Source organism: Pteropus vampyrus, unplaced genomic scaffold (genome assembly GCF_000151845.1).
Source record: "Pteropus vampyrus isolate Shadow unplaced genomic scaffold, Pvam_2.0 Scaffold81, whole genome shotgun sequence".
Classification (NCBI taxonomy): Eukaryota; Metazoa; Chordata; class Mammalia; order Chiroptera; family Pteropodidae; genus Pteropus; species Pteropus vampyrus.
In genome coordinates, this window is record NW_011888862.1 from 5692794 (window position 1) to 5708606 (window position 15813).

Consider the following 15813-nt stretch of genomic DNA (forward strand, 5'->3'; position numbering starts at 1 on the left):
ATTAATTCAAACTTGATTATTATACAGTTCCAGTGTTTAACTATAATCCCTACAGTAACCACTAAGGAAAAAAATTAAAAATATACAGAAAAAGTGAGAAGGTAAGAAAAATGGTACACTAGATAAAAATCACAAAAGAAGACAGCGATGGAGGAATTGAGGAACAAAACAGGTGAAAGAGAACAAATAGCAAAATGGCAGAAGTAAATCTTTCCTTGTTAATTACTTTGAATGGATTAAAACATGTCCAACTATGTGCTACGTACAAGAGACTGACTTTAGATCCAATGATACAAATAGGTTGAAAGTAAAGGGGTGCAAAAAGATATTTCATGCAAATAGTAACCAAGAAGATCTGGGGAGGGGGCTGTACTAATATCAGACAAAATATACTTAAAGACAAAAATTTTTACAAGACACATAGAAGGACATCTATTGATAAGTGTCAATCCATTAAGAAGATAAAAAATATATAAATCTATACACAGCAACAGAGCCTGAAAGGAGTAATAGACAGTTCTACAGTAATAGAGACTTCAGTATCTTACTTTGCAAAATGGATAGAACAACTAGACAGAAGACCAGTGAGGAAGTGGAGGACTTGCACAACACTATAAATCAACTAGATCTAACAGACATTTACAGAACACTCCATCCAACAACAGCAGAATACATATTTTTCTGAAGCGCACATGGAATATTCTCCAGGTTAGAGCATATGTTAGGCCACAAAACAAGTCTAAATAAATTTAAAAAGATTGAAACCATACAGAGTATCTTCTCTGACCACAATGGAATAAAGCTAGAAATCAATAACAGAAGGAAAACTGGAAGATTCACTAATACGTGGAAATTCGTCAACATACTCTTACAAAACCAACGGGTCAAAGAAGAAATTACAAGTGAAATTAGAAAATACCTTGAGATGAATGAAAGCAAAACATAACAAAACCTGTGGGATGCAGTGATGGCAGTACTCAGGGAAATTTATAGCTATAAACACATTAAGAACAAAGGGATCCAGGACCTAGAGGGCATTATGTAAGTAAAATGGGTCTGAGAAAGACAAATACTGTATGATCTCTCTCATATGTAAAATAATAAAAAAACTCATAGAAAAAAATTAGATTTATGGTTACCAGAGGCAGGGAACAGAAGGAAGAGGAATTAGAGGAAGGTGGTCAAAAGGGACAAACTTCCAGTCATAAGATAAGTCCTGGGGATGTAATGTACAACACGATGGCTGCAGTTAACACTGCTGTGTGATATATTTGAAAGTTGCTCGAAGGGTAGATCCTAAAATTTCTCATCATAAAAAATAATTTATTGTAACTTTATGATCGGATTGGACGTTAACATCGTGGGAATGATTCACAGTAAATGTACGTCAGATCATTATGCAGTACACCTTAGACTTATACAGAGTTGTTTGTCAGTTATAGCTCAATAAAACTGGGAAAAAAAGAAGGGATCCAAAATCAATAAGCTAACTTTACACCATAAGAAACTAGCAAAAGAAGAGTAAGATAAACCCAAAGCTAGGAGAAAGAAGAAAATAATAAAGAGTAAAGTGGAGATAAATGAAATAGAGAAAAAAACAATGGGGAAATCATTGAAACCAAAAGTTGGTTTTTTTTGGAAAGCTCAATAAAATTGACAAACCTTTAGCTAGACTGATCAAGAATGTATTTAAGCTTGTGTTCTCTGGTCAAAATAAAAGGCTCTAGTTTAAGTTAAAATCAGGTCTTGATAAATTTATCTTTCACTGTAGAAAACATTGTTTTGAACTTATCAAGGTTGAACATTCAAGTAAAATGATTCCATTTTGTGTAAGATATTTTTTCCTGTATCGACTTTGACAGCACATTTTACTGTAAGTTCCCTAGTTGTAGAATTGGTTCATAGATTCCTCAGAGAGCTAATCATAGCTCCAGGTCATGTAGCATAAAGAAACAGTTGTGGTTTAGACCAACCTCTGTTGATTGAATCTTGAGAGTTCTGCAAGTCCTCTTATAAGGGTTTATTAAAGGAATTTGAAAACTGCTATTCTCAAACAGTTGGCACTGAACGAGAAATTCAAAAGGCAAAGGAAATGGCCATAATGATAAGTTCAAGGAGAAGAGAGAGTGAGAAATAGTGAAGAAATACTGGCATTGGAATAGAGGAGAAAAGATTAAGTATAAATCCCCCCTTTTAAAAGGAGCACTCAAAAAAGTTTTGCCAACTATCAACAAATGCCATTAGAATTTATCCTAAGAACTAGTTCAAAAGAACAGAAGCATTCTGTGATGACATTTGTTTTAGTATTATTGACAAAACTAAAAACAATAAACATAAATGTCTAAGACGGAGGCCTCTAGTTAAGGGTATTGTATATCTACCTAACAGAATATTAGACATCCATTAAAATGATTACATGGAAGGTAGTAGAAAAAAGGGTTAACAGCTGAATATAGAAATGTTTTTTGATTGTACTGCATACAAGTACATAGTAAACCTTTGACACTAAGGTTTTCTGGAACATAGTGATTGGCCCCTTTGTGTGGTCGGATTTTGGATCACTTTCCCAGTGTTACTGACTAGTGTCTCCTTCCCAGTAGCCCTTTGAGGTTCTTGATTCCTCAGTGAATTTCCACTAACTTTTTAGCGATCTAAAGGGGTCACTTGAGTAATTCATTTACAATTTATTTATGATAACGTGTTTATATAAATACATTCTCTATTTTTGGGAAACTCTATATAGAGAGTAGTATGTATGTGAATTGAGATATCCATGAAAGTCTCCAGATGTTTCAGTCCTAAATGTCAATGTCTGCTGTTAAGCATTTGGAGGCGGACTGCTAAGTAATTGATAGAAGTTTAAATAGATGTTTTGATGGAGAAATTAGGCAGTTTTCCTTTTAAATGTTTCTTTTTGCAATTAAGGGTTGAGGGAAAAGAAAAAAATGTTCTGTGATATGACAACTAGAATTTAAAAAGTCATTCACAGATTTATCAGAATAAAATGACCATTGGGAGCTATTTTTAGAGATCATGATTTCAGAACTTGTGATAAGATATATAATAATGTATAATCACATAGTTAGGATGACTCCAGCAATTGTAAGGTTCAAATAAACAGCTTACTGAAATATATTAGCTAATAGTTTTTTTTTTCATCTGTGTCCTCAAGATAGTAAATCCTTATTGCCCTTTCTCTTAAGTGGTAATTTTGTTATGTACAGAATTCTAGGTTGAAAGTTATTTTCCTTCAGCATTTCGAATGTATTACCTCTTTCTCTTCTGGCATTTATTGTTGCTGCCATTGAGAATTCTACTGTCAATCTATTATTGGTTTCTTTGGAGTTTTTCTCTAGGGTAACTTTTAAAACTTTATTATTTTCAATGTTTTCTTCTAGTTTCAACGTGATGTGGCTATGCATAGATTTAATCTTATTCCAAGATGATGTTTTGTGTATTTTCTCTCTGGAAAATCATGTCTTTAATTTCAGGACACTCTTAGTTGTATCTCTGCGGGCTTTGATTCTCTATTTTCTTCTTGAACTCCAATTAGCTATGTCTCTATGCCTGTCAAAACATCTTTTATTTCTAGTAATGGCTCTTTTTATCTTTTTATGTTGTGATCTCCCTAGGCTGTCCCTGGATGAAATCTCTATCTTTCAAATTAATAACTTTCTGTATAACTGTATGATTCCGGGTTTTATAATCCATTGTTTTTTATATTAATCAGTTCCTGTTTCACTTTTCCCAATTTCTGTTACATACTTATTTGTTTTTTTTTTTTAAGGATTCATTCTCTCCTTTTAACTTTGAGAGGATGCTAAACATAATTATTTTAAAGTTATTTTCTACCTGTTCTATTTTCATTTTTGTCAGGGTCGAATACATCTTTTTTATTTGTTTTGTTTTTGTCTTTTCTTACTGCTGGTTTTTTTCTTCCTGCACTCTTATTTTGAATTGGAGTTTAAATTTCATCCTCAGTTCTCTGAGTGCCTCCCTCACTTCCTAGCAGTTCAGTGGAGTCTTTGCCAACCACACCGTACAGCCCTGCACCCATGGGCCTCCAGTCTAGGACCAGTTCTTCTAATACTTGAGATTTAGTACTTCCATCTGGTGCAGATGTCAGATGGCACCAAATGGTGGCTTAACCCAAGACCAGGCTGCAGTGTTTTATCTGCTTATTTCCTTTCTTAAGTAGACAACTCTGAACACCTTCACAGACTCCATCAGGGTTTTGCAGCTTTACAGGTCATGAAATGCCGCCTTAGCCTCTGCTCTCGGGGAATGAGCTTGGAGCCAGTCCCCTGCCTCATGTGGGGCATTTAAATCTGTGTTCTGCTGTGTATGAGCTGTCCACTGCCTCTGCCTACTTTTGAACCATCGGTCCGGCCTACCAGTTTGTGATTTGGCTGCACAGGGATCTTTATCTGGCTTCTGAGTGTGTCTGAATCTTCTTAATTTTGTGCTCGTGCTCTCGCATCTGTCATTGCATATCATTTTGTGGAAGAGGAAGTAGAAGTTCAGAAAGTAGAAATGAGTTACTTGGAACCTCATGCCTAGCAAGCGACAAATCCTGTTCTTAGAGGAGAGCTGAGAAAAGTGTCCATGGAGGTGCTAGAAATTTAACAATAAACATTTAGGGGAAGAAAAATCATTTGTTGCATGTCACAAAAATGAACTATAGATCTGCTAAGCAAAAGTTAATAAGAATTTCCAGTCACTGTGCCCACCAATAATTTTCTAAATATGAAGTATTTCCTTAAATTAAACTAAAATGCTTATTTTAAAGCGCCTTCTCCAGTGCAGACTTAAATTCATTTTGGCCAAACTAGCTTTCACATTTTGGTCAGTGGATCATATTTGGTTTAGCAAGAGGCCAAGTGTAATCCTTATCCCACTTTCTAAAAGGGAAAAAAAAGACAGAACTTTTGCATCATCAATAAATGCGATTTATGCATTTCATAATTGATTTTAGAGGTACACAAACCACAGAGGCTTTGCAATTCTTCATTTATTGTATTAATTTACCAAACACCTAAGTATAGTGCTTATGTGCCATTTGCTCTTCCAAGTGCTTTGCAAATATTAACTCATTTAATCCTAGCAACCATATACAATAGATTCTTTTGCTATCCTCAGTTTGCAGATAAGTAAACTAAGGCACAGAGAACTTTAGAAATTTACCCAAGGCTACCCACAGTAGGTAAGTTAGAGCTGCGATTCTAACCCTGGCTGTCTAGCACTAGAGTGCCAGCTTCTCCGCTGTGCTCTGCAGCCACATCTCAGGATTATTTTCTTAACCTCCTTCTTCTTAACAACTGAGTTGACATGTTATGGTTATCAGGACTACATTTTATGTTATGAAACTTCTTAATAAATTAGCTTTATCCCACCACAGATAGCTTGTTTTCTTTCTTAGGCTTCTCCCTCCTTATTATATTGTGCTCATGATATTATTGTGTAAAACTTTCTTTGCTAACATCTTTCCTCTGGAAGATGCCCGAAGTTCATCTAATAATTCATCAGGTGTTAATGGAATGTACTTATAAGAGGCCCATACTTTACTGAGAACTGAGAGCACAGAGTTTGTGGTATGCTCCTTATCCTGTACCCGCTTCGTCCTCTGAAGGCAGTCATGCCTAATGCCATCCATTCTCTAGTTTCTTATGGTGTGCATATATCTGTCCTTTTCCATGTGCCTCATCTAAACCCATTTCCTCATGCTTTATTGTCAAGACTTGTAGGCAACAGCTGGACACCATGTTTCTTATAACTAACACGATAGCCCAGGTTTTCCCCTGGGGTTCAGTTATGGTTGGTTTCTAGGTTCCTGAACAATGGAATCCTTATTTCCCTTCTCCGATCGCCCCTACCACACAGTCGACAGAAACTAGGAAGCACTCCTAAGTGTCGGGAGGAGGAAGTGTGGAAGTGGGGCTGGATGGGAGAGTGCTCAAATGTGCTATGGTGTTAATGGGAAAGGACAACGGAGGTCAACCAGGGGTTGGGCCCAGGGAGGCAGTCTGATGAGTAGTTAAGAACATGGGCCTGGAGTTCAAATGCTGTCTCTGCCTCTTACTGGCTGTGTGTCTTTGGGCAAGTTAATTACCTTCTCTGTGTCTCAATTTCATCATCTGTAAAATGGGGATAATGGTAGTGTCTACTCTCATAGGGCTGTTGTGATGCTTAGATGAATTATTACCTGTAAAGCACTTAGAATGGTGTCTGGCATGTGGTCAGCCCTTGACAACAGTTAGCTGTTATAATTATCACTCTATGCCCAGTGAAGCAGAGGCAGGGTCTAGTTGGCAAACAGAGAAGAACAGACTCACGATAGCCAGAAGTTAGTGGTCACAAGTCCAGAATGAGTGCCAGACTGGCTTATTTGAACCACTGGTAGTAGAATCATGTTCTTTCCCACTTCTGTGACCTTTCATAGGCTAGCCTTCTGCCTATATCAGGGGTCAGCAAATGCAGTCTATAGGCCAAATCCATATCACCTGTTTCCATAAATAATGGAAATGAGGAGAAGGAGAAGAATCAGTGGAATGACAGATTGGTCTCCCCATCAGCCCTTTAACCCACCAGCTCCTGACTCAAGGACCACAATGTCTATGTCTATAGTTTCTGGCTTTGGCTTGGAGACCTTTATCTGACCAAGATGTTGTCTTTCAGACTTTACGAGCAAAACCTTGAGCAAATGTTCTTTATTCAACTGGCAGCTTCAAAGGCTTACTGGGGTGGTCCTTCCCAAGTCTGTGTTTCTCAAGCAGAATTAGAAGGAACTAGACTAAGACCTCACCTTCAAGGTGAGGAAGAGGGAAATAAGCCTGTCAGGGAGAACAGGATAAAGGATTTCTTTCCCCTGGACTCCTTTGTGAATACCTTGCTCTACTCAGCAAGTTCTGTAGGTACCACTCACTGGTGTGCTGGTAGATTTTCTCTCCAGAAAATGAAAAAAGCTCTAATTTGTAGTCTTTGCTGATGTCTGTGCTATAAATACTCCCACCAAGGGTGATTGGAGGTGGAGTCGGGAAGAGATGTGCATCATCATCGGCTCACTGGTACCAGTGTGCTCTGTACTGGACAGCTTTCTTTACTTGCCGTTGAATCCTTGTGTCCTTGTGTCAGGATATTGTGTGCCAAGGAGAGATGCCTTTTTTTTTTTTTTTTTTAAGTCTAGGGCACTGTTTCAGCCCCATCCCAGAATGTGCTGTTAGAAATGGGGCCATATTTTTGAAGTCACTAGAGATGAATCGTCCCTCTTGATTACATTTAACTTGTACCACTAGGTGGCACTTTAAGGACATTACAGGAAATTGGCTCTATTGTATTTATTTTTTAACTTTTTATTGAAGTATATAGTATGCATATCGAAAAGTGCACATCGAACGTGCAACTCAGTGAATTTTCACAAGCCGAACACGTGTGTAATCAGCAGTGAAATCAAGAAACAGCTTTAGTAGAGCACCTCAGAAAGCCCCTCAGGCTATTTTCCGATTTCTATCCCTTATTAGTGTTACTACGCTTCTGACTTCTAACAGCGTAGATTAGTTTTACTTATTTTCTTCCTTATGTAACCGGACCCATGAGTATGTAGTCTTGTTTCTGACTTCCTTTGCTTAAATGCTGTTGTGTGATTCATCCATATTATGTATAGTTGTAGATCATTGCTGTATAGTATTCCATTGTATGTCTGAATATATCCCTGTTTTCTACTGTTGGTGGACATTTGGGTAGTTTTCAAATTTTGGCAGTTTTAACTAATGCTGCTGTGCATATTCATGTACAAGTTTTTGAGTAGATGTGGGTTTTCACTCTCTTGAGTATATACCTAGGAGTAGAATTGCTGAATCATAGGGTAAGCATATGTTCAGCTTTAGTGAATACTGCCAAAAAGTTTCATAAATGTTTGTAGTGATTTGTACTCCAGCAGTGTTTCTGTTTCAGTTCCACATCCTCATCAATACTGAATTTATTTTATGGCTGGTTCCTAACTCTTGAATATAATTTTTATAGCTCTCTCTCTAGTCAGCTATTCATAATTGGATTTTTTTTTTAAAAAAGCAGCCTTCCTTTGATGGACATAGCTCATGAAAGAAGGGCTGTGTCAACCCAAAAGGGGACATTTATCATAGTCTAAGTATCAGCTATTAGTACCTAGAAAGGACATTATTCAGACATTCCATTACTAATACAGAACAATGGAACTGGGAAGGGAATTTAAAATTATAAGTGTGGTAAAATATCGGGTGAGGCTAGGACTTTGAGGCACTTCGAGATTTTTATATTCTGTCGGCCTATATCAGTCTGCAGTTGAGGACCAGCAAAAAGGATTTCTAAAGGCTTCATAACTAGATGCCTTTGAATTGTGACGGTGGGTGCCTGTTTTAGTAAGAGTCTGCTTGGTGTGGCAAGAGGCCTGCATGTGGCACCTTTCTTCAGCCTTATCCAACGGGGAATATGGGTCTTAAGGGAATCCTGCCATAGATCACCTTACCAGTGAGGTCCATGTTGTTGGCTCTGCAGATGGCATTATAATATGGCTTTAAGTATGTGATGAGAGGGTAGGGCTCAGACTTGACTCAGGTCTCTAATCAATTACTAGAAACTGGAAATAGAAGAACAAAACCCTAGTCACAGTCAAAATATTTGTCCTTTAGACCAAAATACAGTGCCCAGAGTCCTATAGTTGTAACAGTAAGTCTGTTTCATGGATCTTGTCCATAATCCAGTGGATTCCAGGAATTGACAAGGGATTGATTATGCTGTGCGACTGCCGTATCCAGAGTCTAGTTGCCCATTATAGTTACTGATTATCCATTTCCATTGAAATTGTCCCTGAGCTCCTTTGTCAGTATTCCCCTGGGTGTCTCCACTGTTGGACTGACCAGCCAGCCATAGGGGGCCACCAGAGACAGTCAGTTCATACTGCCTGAGATGTCTGCTGAGGCAGCCATGATGAAATCTGAAAGTCTGAAAGGGCTTTTATTTTAAAAAAGTTCTTTCTTCCCTGTAATATCAGTAGCAGTAATATCCAGTAGCACAAATTTGGATTGTGGATACCCTGCTTTAGGGGATCTGCTTATACTCTTAAACTGGAGTCAGCACTTTCTCAGTCTAGGTTTTCATCTTTTGGCAAGAGGGGAAATGTCCCTTATGTTGAATCGGCTGCTGATTGCAATAGCAGATCTATGCCTGGGAAACCAATTGTAATTTTACTTCTGATTATGATAGCTGCCATTATTGAACAGCTACTATATAATTGTGCTTAGCACTCTAGACAGATGTTTTGCTTAATCTTCACAATGCTAGGAGTTTAGGTGGATTTATCTCTTTTTGCTGACAAGGAAATTGTCGTCCAGAGAGGTTAAGCACATGCCTGGATTACACAGCAAGCAAGTGCAAAGCCTGGGTTTGATTCTGAAGCCTGTACCCTGTAACTGCTGTGCTTTGTGGCTCTAGTTACTGTGGGATGAATTCTTGACTTATCCAGTTGAACATGAAACAGTGTTGGGTTCATTAGTAGCTCATTGCACACATCGATCAGAGGACCTGCTGTTTGCTGACATTCAGCTTAGACACCAAGAAAATGATAGTGAAACAAGATGCAGATCCTGCTCTTCAGGTGCTTATACTTCAGTTCTATTTCTGTCTCTCATAGGTCACTTGCGTCATGGATTGTGTTAATTATTCTTATAGAGAATTCAGTCCTTTGGACTCTCTCGAGACTGACGAATGATAGGGTTTGCTGTGGCCAATGTGCTGCTGGCCATTGGTTTTGCATCTTCTATGCCTGGATTTGACTACATGGTTTTCAGGTTTGCCTATACCTAGCAGAGATGTGGGTCAGGTGAAAGTTAGGCAGCAAATGATTCTTAGAATACCAATAAGATGCTGGAGATCCCCTAGAGGCTGTAGCAGGATTGTCTGCTCATCTGCCTAGAATTTAGCCACAGCCTTTGTGATTCCCAGTCTTGGGATCTGCCTGTATTCTTAGGTGATAAATGAAGCTAGTTTCTTTTTCTAATCTGTCAGTAGCATGAATATTACACATATTTAAAAAGTCACCAGTTATCCACAACTTAAGAATTAATTCTCCAATTAGACTACTTATTTTTAAATGAGATTTGACTCTGTTGTAAACTTGACTTTTAATCAAGTGTTATTGCTGAAGATTTCACTCAGCTCCAAAGATATTTATTTATATGTGGAACCATATTGCATACACCCCCTATTCCCTCCATGGCAAATGGGCAAGAAAATAAGAATCTTAGTTAGTTTTCACTGGAGCATACCTGTGGCTTTTTGTAGACTTGGATACTCGGTTTTCTCATCTCTTAACTGAAGAATTTGGACCATCGGTGGTTTCCAGTTGGTCTGGGCTGACTCCATAAAAATCACCCAGGGAGCTTCTTAAAATACAAGTTTCTAATGCTCCATCCCTAGGAGATCACAATTAGGGAAGTCTGAGGTAATATCTAAAACTCTGTACTTTATAAAAATTCCCCAGATAATTCTGTGCAGCTATATTTGGGATCCACAGGGCTAGATGGTCTGGAACAAACAGGATTGAGTTGGGAAGAAACTTCTGGTGTGTTTGAAGATTCAGGTAAAAAACGTGCCCGGAGTGGGTTCTATATGGGCGAACTAATGCAGTTGTGATGCAGAGGTAAATTGGAGCCAGACGATGGAAGGTCTCTAACTGGCTGAGCGATTGTGTTGTGTGCCATAGGCCTTAGCGACCCATTGAAGGTCTTAGAGAAAAAGTGTTTTGATGAGAATGTGTTTTACAAAATTAGTTCTTCTGTGGTTTGCAGGGTGGATTAGACTGGGGAAAAAAAGCTGGAGGTGGAAAAAGACCCGCTGAAATTTTTGCAGTGGCCCAGATGGGAGGCAAGATGAGCACCTGGACTCAGATGGGCACTGCGGGACCTTTGTAAAGCTGGCCTGCCTGGGTGGAACTGGAGTCTGAGACATGTTGTTTTTAAGCTACTTAAAAAAATTCATAATTTATCAGTGTTGTGTTCATCTGCTTTAACTATTATAATGAACGATTTTTATTGTATTTGTGTCCAGAAGGTTTTAAAGGAGCCCAGTAAGTAAATTCATGCAGAGAAGTAGTTGGCAGCAGCATCAACAGCTGCTGCTGCAGGGAAAGAGGGAGGAGGGAGAGAGGGAAGAAAGGAGTGAGGAGGAGGGAAGAGAGCCCTTTTTTTTTGGCAGGCAGAAATGCCATCCTCACCCTGCTTTATGGTCTTGGCCAAGGTGAGAGGGGGAGGGGTGTATAGCAGAGGCCCCTGGAGTCGGATCTGCCAACCACTGTGGAGAATGCGCCTCTCGAAGGACTGGGTGTGGAACATGGCATTTGGCAATTAAGTCAAATGGAGTATTTTTCCTTTGTTCCTCTATATCCAATCCATAGTTCATTGTTTCCCGAAGTGTATTCCACAGAACGTTAGTTCTGCCGAATGTTAATAGGAGTTCCATGAGAAGGAGGTGAAGCTAAATAAGTTTGAAAACTGCTGGGTTAAGCAAAGGCACAGTGGCTTCCTTTACCTCACAGGATTTCAGAGTATGTGACGTGCTATGTGCTATGAATTTCTAAGAGGAGGATAGACTATGTAGTGCTTCTTAAGTGTATTTATAATTCTTTTTCCCCTCTAGGCCAGGGGCCGGCAAATTATGACCCATGCACCAAATCTATCCCACCATTTGTTTTTCTAAATAAAGTTTATCGGAGCACAACCATGCTCATTCATTGTGTTGTCTGTGCTGCTTTAGCACTCAACGGCAGGGTTGCAGAGTTGCACATGAAGACCTGGAGACCAAGAGATCGAATGACCTGGACAATTGAAAATATTTATTATCTGGCCCCTTACAGAAAAAGTTCACCAATCCCTGCTCTAGAGAACCTATGGAACTGATGTTACCTGGACCCCCTATTTGATGGGTGGTTGTAGCACTGCTTTGTGATGAATCTGCTTGAATTTTACTCAGCGACTGTGCTGCCACATTTCTTTCCTCTCACTTTAAACTATTTTCTCTCAATCATTTACCCATTGTCAAGATCAAAACCTAGATTCCATGTGCCATTGTTCTTTTAATTCACTTACCACATTCCACCAATCTCCAGGGATGTATACAGTCTCCAATCCAAATAGCTCTCAAATCTGCCTATCCCCACTCCCACCAGACTGATTTAAAAGACCATCATCTCTTCTGTTGTTTTAGTCTTTAGTCTTTTAATTGAGTTCCCTTCCCCCAGTGCGAGTTGCTTCCATTCCATTTTACTCACTGGATCCAGATTAATCTATCTAAAATACAAATCTTGTCAGATCACTTCCCTACTTAAAATTCTTCAGGGTCCCCTGTGGCCCTCAGGCTAAGTTTCAAATCCTGAACAGGCATGTATCTGCCAGTGTATAGTCAGGAAAACAGAAATTGCTCTAGGTATTTCACACTGTAAGAGATTTCATTCAAGAGATTTGGTACTTAAACAAAAAAGAATTAGATGTGCTAGAGGAACGAAGATGAGGGAAGGCCACCACTATCAGGTTTGCTGCAATTTTCTGAGAGTTAAGGCATTTCAAGAACTGAAGGAAACAGCTGAAGATGCTCAGGCTATCTGCAGCACATAAGCAGTGATTTGCGGGGAAATGCCGAGGCCACTACAAGACCTTCTGACTGCTGAAACCCATGCTTTTCTGCCCACAGCTGCAAGAGGAGGAATGACATGGCTTTTCTTTCACCTCGGTTTCATGTGCGTGACTCTCAGTGGCAACAAGGAACTCTGTTGAAAGGAGATTCTATAAATGTAGTTCCCAGGCTTCTACCCCATGCAGTGTAGGAAAGAGCATAGAGGCAAGAAACAGTGCTGAGTGGCTAACACACGACCCAGGGCGATGATCTGTAGGATCATGTATGATCCATTCCATTGCCCTTCTCCAGCCTCAGCTCTCCCATTCTTCACTTATTCCACCCTACTAGACCCCAAATTCCAGACATACTAGAGTGGTTTTTTTAGAGACCTAAAATAATTAACATTTGTTATCTCATAGTTTCTGTGGGTTCGAGATTCAAGAACAACTAACTAATCTGGGTGGTTCCGGCTCAGGGTCTTTTGTTCGGCCGCAGTCAAGATGTCGGTCAGGGCTATAGTCATCTAAAGGCTCAACTGGGGCTGGAGGGTCCACTTCTAAGATGTTTTCCTCACATGGCCATTGGCAGGAGGCCTCCCTTCCTTGCTCCATGGGCTCCTTGGTAGGACTGCTTGAGTGTCCTCACGGTGTGGCAGCTGGCTTCCCCCAGAACAAGCGATCTGAGAGAGAGACCAAGGAGGAGCATCCTAGAGTGCTTTACTCCTCACTTTGCCTGGTGTCTCTGTCCTGTTCCCTAGAAGCAGAACCTGAGATGAGGATTCTTGGAAAATGACGCATCAAATGAATGAAATAGATGTCTGTATAATTGAATAACTGAATAAATCCTTCTGGCGGAGAATCAAAATGCTAGCCTCCCAGGGCCTACATCCATTTCTGGGGAGCCAGCTGATTAGGAGCCACGTGGTCCCATCAACCATGGGAATAGACAAAGCCCCAGAACAGCCTCCTCCATCCTGGGTGGCAGCACCTTCCAAGTTCATGTAACCTATCCAGACTTTTTGTTAACAAAATTAGCATGAAAATATATTTCTCCTTTGTAGGTAGAGTATTAATATTAAAATATGAGATACATATTTTTAAAGGAACTTTAGCTCGAGTTTCAATGAGCTCTTGGCTAAAAGTACATTTTTCCTGGCTTGCCACATCCTGCCTGGGTACATGTTACACATGGAGCCATGAGGGAGGGAGTGCCATTTGCAATATTGTAGTCTAAACATTTGTTTCTTTCACAAGATTCAGACCTTGGATTTCCGTTCAGACAACCCAAACTTTTGGATGAGGGAATATTGTCCATATTGATAGCAGAGTTGTTCCCCCGCCCTTCTCTAATAGAGGCAAAAGGGAGCCTCCGAGGCCCCCCTGCTTTCATGGATTATCATCCTCCCCACATCGTTAACTTAGAAGAGTCTGAAGAAAAGTAAAATAGCCCTGGTTTGTTCTGCTTTCCGGCTCCTGAATCTAATGTAAGCCTCATACCATTTTCATGAAGGAAAGTGAAATTGTTTATTGGGAAGAAAGGCTTTTGCATGTCTAAATCTCATCTTTTTTTTTTTTTAACCACATAACTAGTTTTCTTTCCCCATCTCTCTTCCTGGGATAATTTCTGGCTCCAGTGAGGTTCTGCCTTTCCAGGACCTTTCTGATTCCTGCATTCCAGACCCCTCACAAGATTCACTCCTCTGAACGTTCAGCTAACCAACCCATTTAGAATCAGTCATGGAGCAGTAGAAAGGTGGTGGGGAGGTCTTGAGTTTCTTTGTAAGGAGATTGATGTTTACATCCAGCCTGACATAACAATAAGGAGTTGTTTGCTACTAGTCATAGAGCTAGAAAACCCAGGCCCTTGGATGCTGTTTCAGGAAGGTAAATTTATAAACGAAAAAAATTTAGATATGTCTCACTCTGCTTCCTTCTCCTTCTCAACCCTCAGCTTATTGTTGTTTGTGTTTTTACAGATAAGTTTAAGAGAAAGTGAAGGCAATGACAAAGGCCCTCTCCTACTTTTGCTGTGCTCTGGATCCTCATTTTTGTTGAAAAGAGGACCCAATTTATCTTCTCTCTCAATATTTCCACAAGAAGACTTCACTCATCTCCCCAGGAAAGGGAGCATTAAGGCAAATGATTCTATCTGCCTGACGATAGAGGGGAGGCGACCTATTGAAAGGCAGGGTGACTATCACTTTTCTCTCTGCCTGACTAGTGGGTCATGCGATGCACACCTGTGGTCCCTGCAGGAGGCTGCCTTTTAAACTTGGGGTCAGAACACAGGTGTTCCAAGCAATAGATAATTGTGTGGAAGGAAAGAAGGGGCCTTGGGTCCAAGTTGCAATTCTTTACCACAGTTCATGGGAAGCCTTGCATTCGGGGGTTTATTGGGCTCTTGGCCATTAATAAAAATGACACTAGGCTGGCACATCTTGAAGTAAGACACCATTTGTCAGAACCCCCAGGGAGATGGGTCTGTGTCACCCAGACTCCTGACAGCGAATGGCTCCTGGATGGCTTCACTGAGATGTTTCCCATATGCCAAAAAAGTGAGCTTCCCCTCACACATCCTTCTTCCTTGCTTCCCATCTTGGGTGTTGGCCTCCGTGTTCTTGTGATATCCCAGACTGACATTCTGGGTGTCAGAGCATAGGAGGCCCTTCGAACCTTCTTTTTCAGCATCCCCATGCAGTGCCCCTGTGGTCGGCTGCACCGTGCTTATCACTCAGGTCTCAGCTGGGATATCACCTCTTGAGTCTTTGCTGACCCACAAGCCTGGGTGTTCCTGGAGCCCCCACACATCCCCGCCATTGTCCTAATTGCACTGAAGCATGGTTGCCCGATCATTTCTCTGCCTCTCCCACTAGACTTCAGGGTCCTTGTAAGCAAGGCCTGGAGCTTGTTCATCTTTGATTAATACCAGTGCAGGCATAGGGCATGCCTGCAGTAGCTGGTCAATAAATATTTTAGGCCCAAGAGTACTTGAGGCTGTAGAGCATAGTGGTCACAATGCTTTCGGACCTGAGGCCTGGGTTCAGACCCTGCTGTTTGTGTGATCTTAGGGTGGGTTCCTTTACTTCTTGATCCTCAATTTTTTCACTAATAAGATGGGGACAGTAACTACTTTATAGGCTGTGATAATGAAATGCAGTATTCCACGCAAAAA

General features: G+C 40.3%; 1 protein-coding gene across 1 annotated transcript in view; it reads left to right on the forward strand.

The window, feature by feature from the left end:
* The window catches only part of REPS2 (RALBP1 associated Eps domain containing 2), a 183319-nt gene that overhangs the window by 140025 nt on the left and 27481 nt on the right, over positions 1-15813 (forward strand). The gene's annotated exons all lie outside the window — the stretch shown is intronic.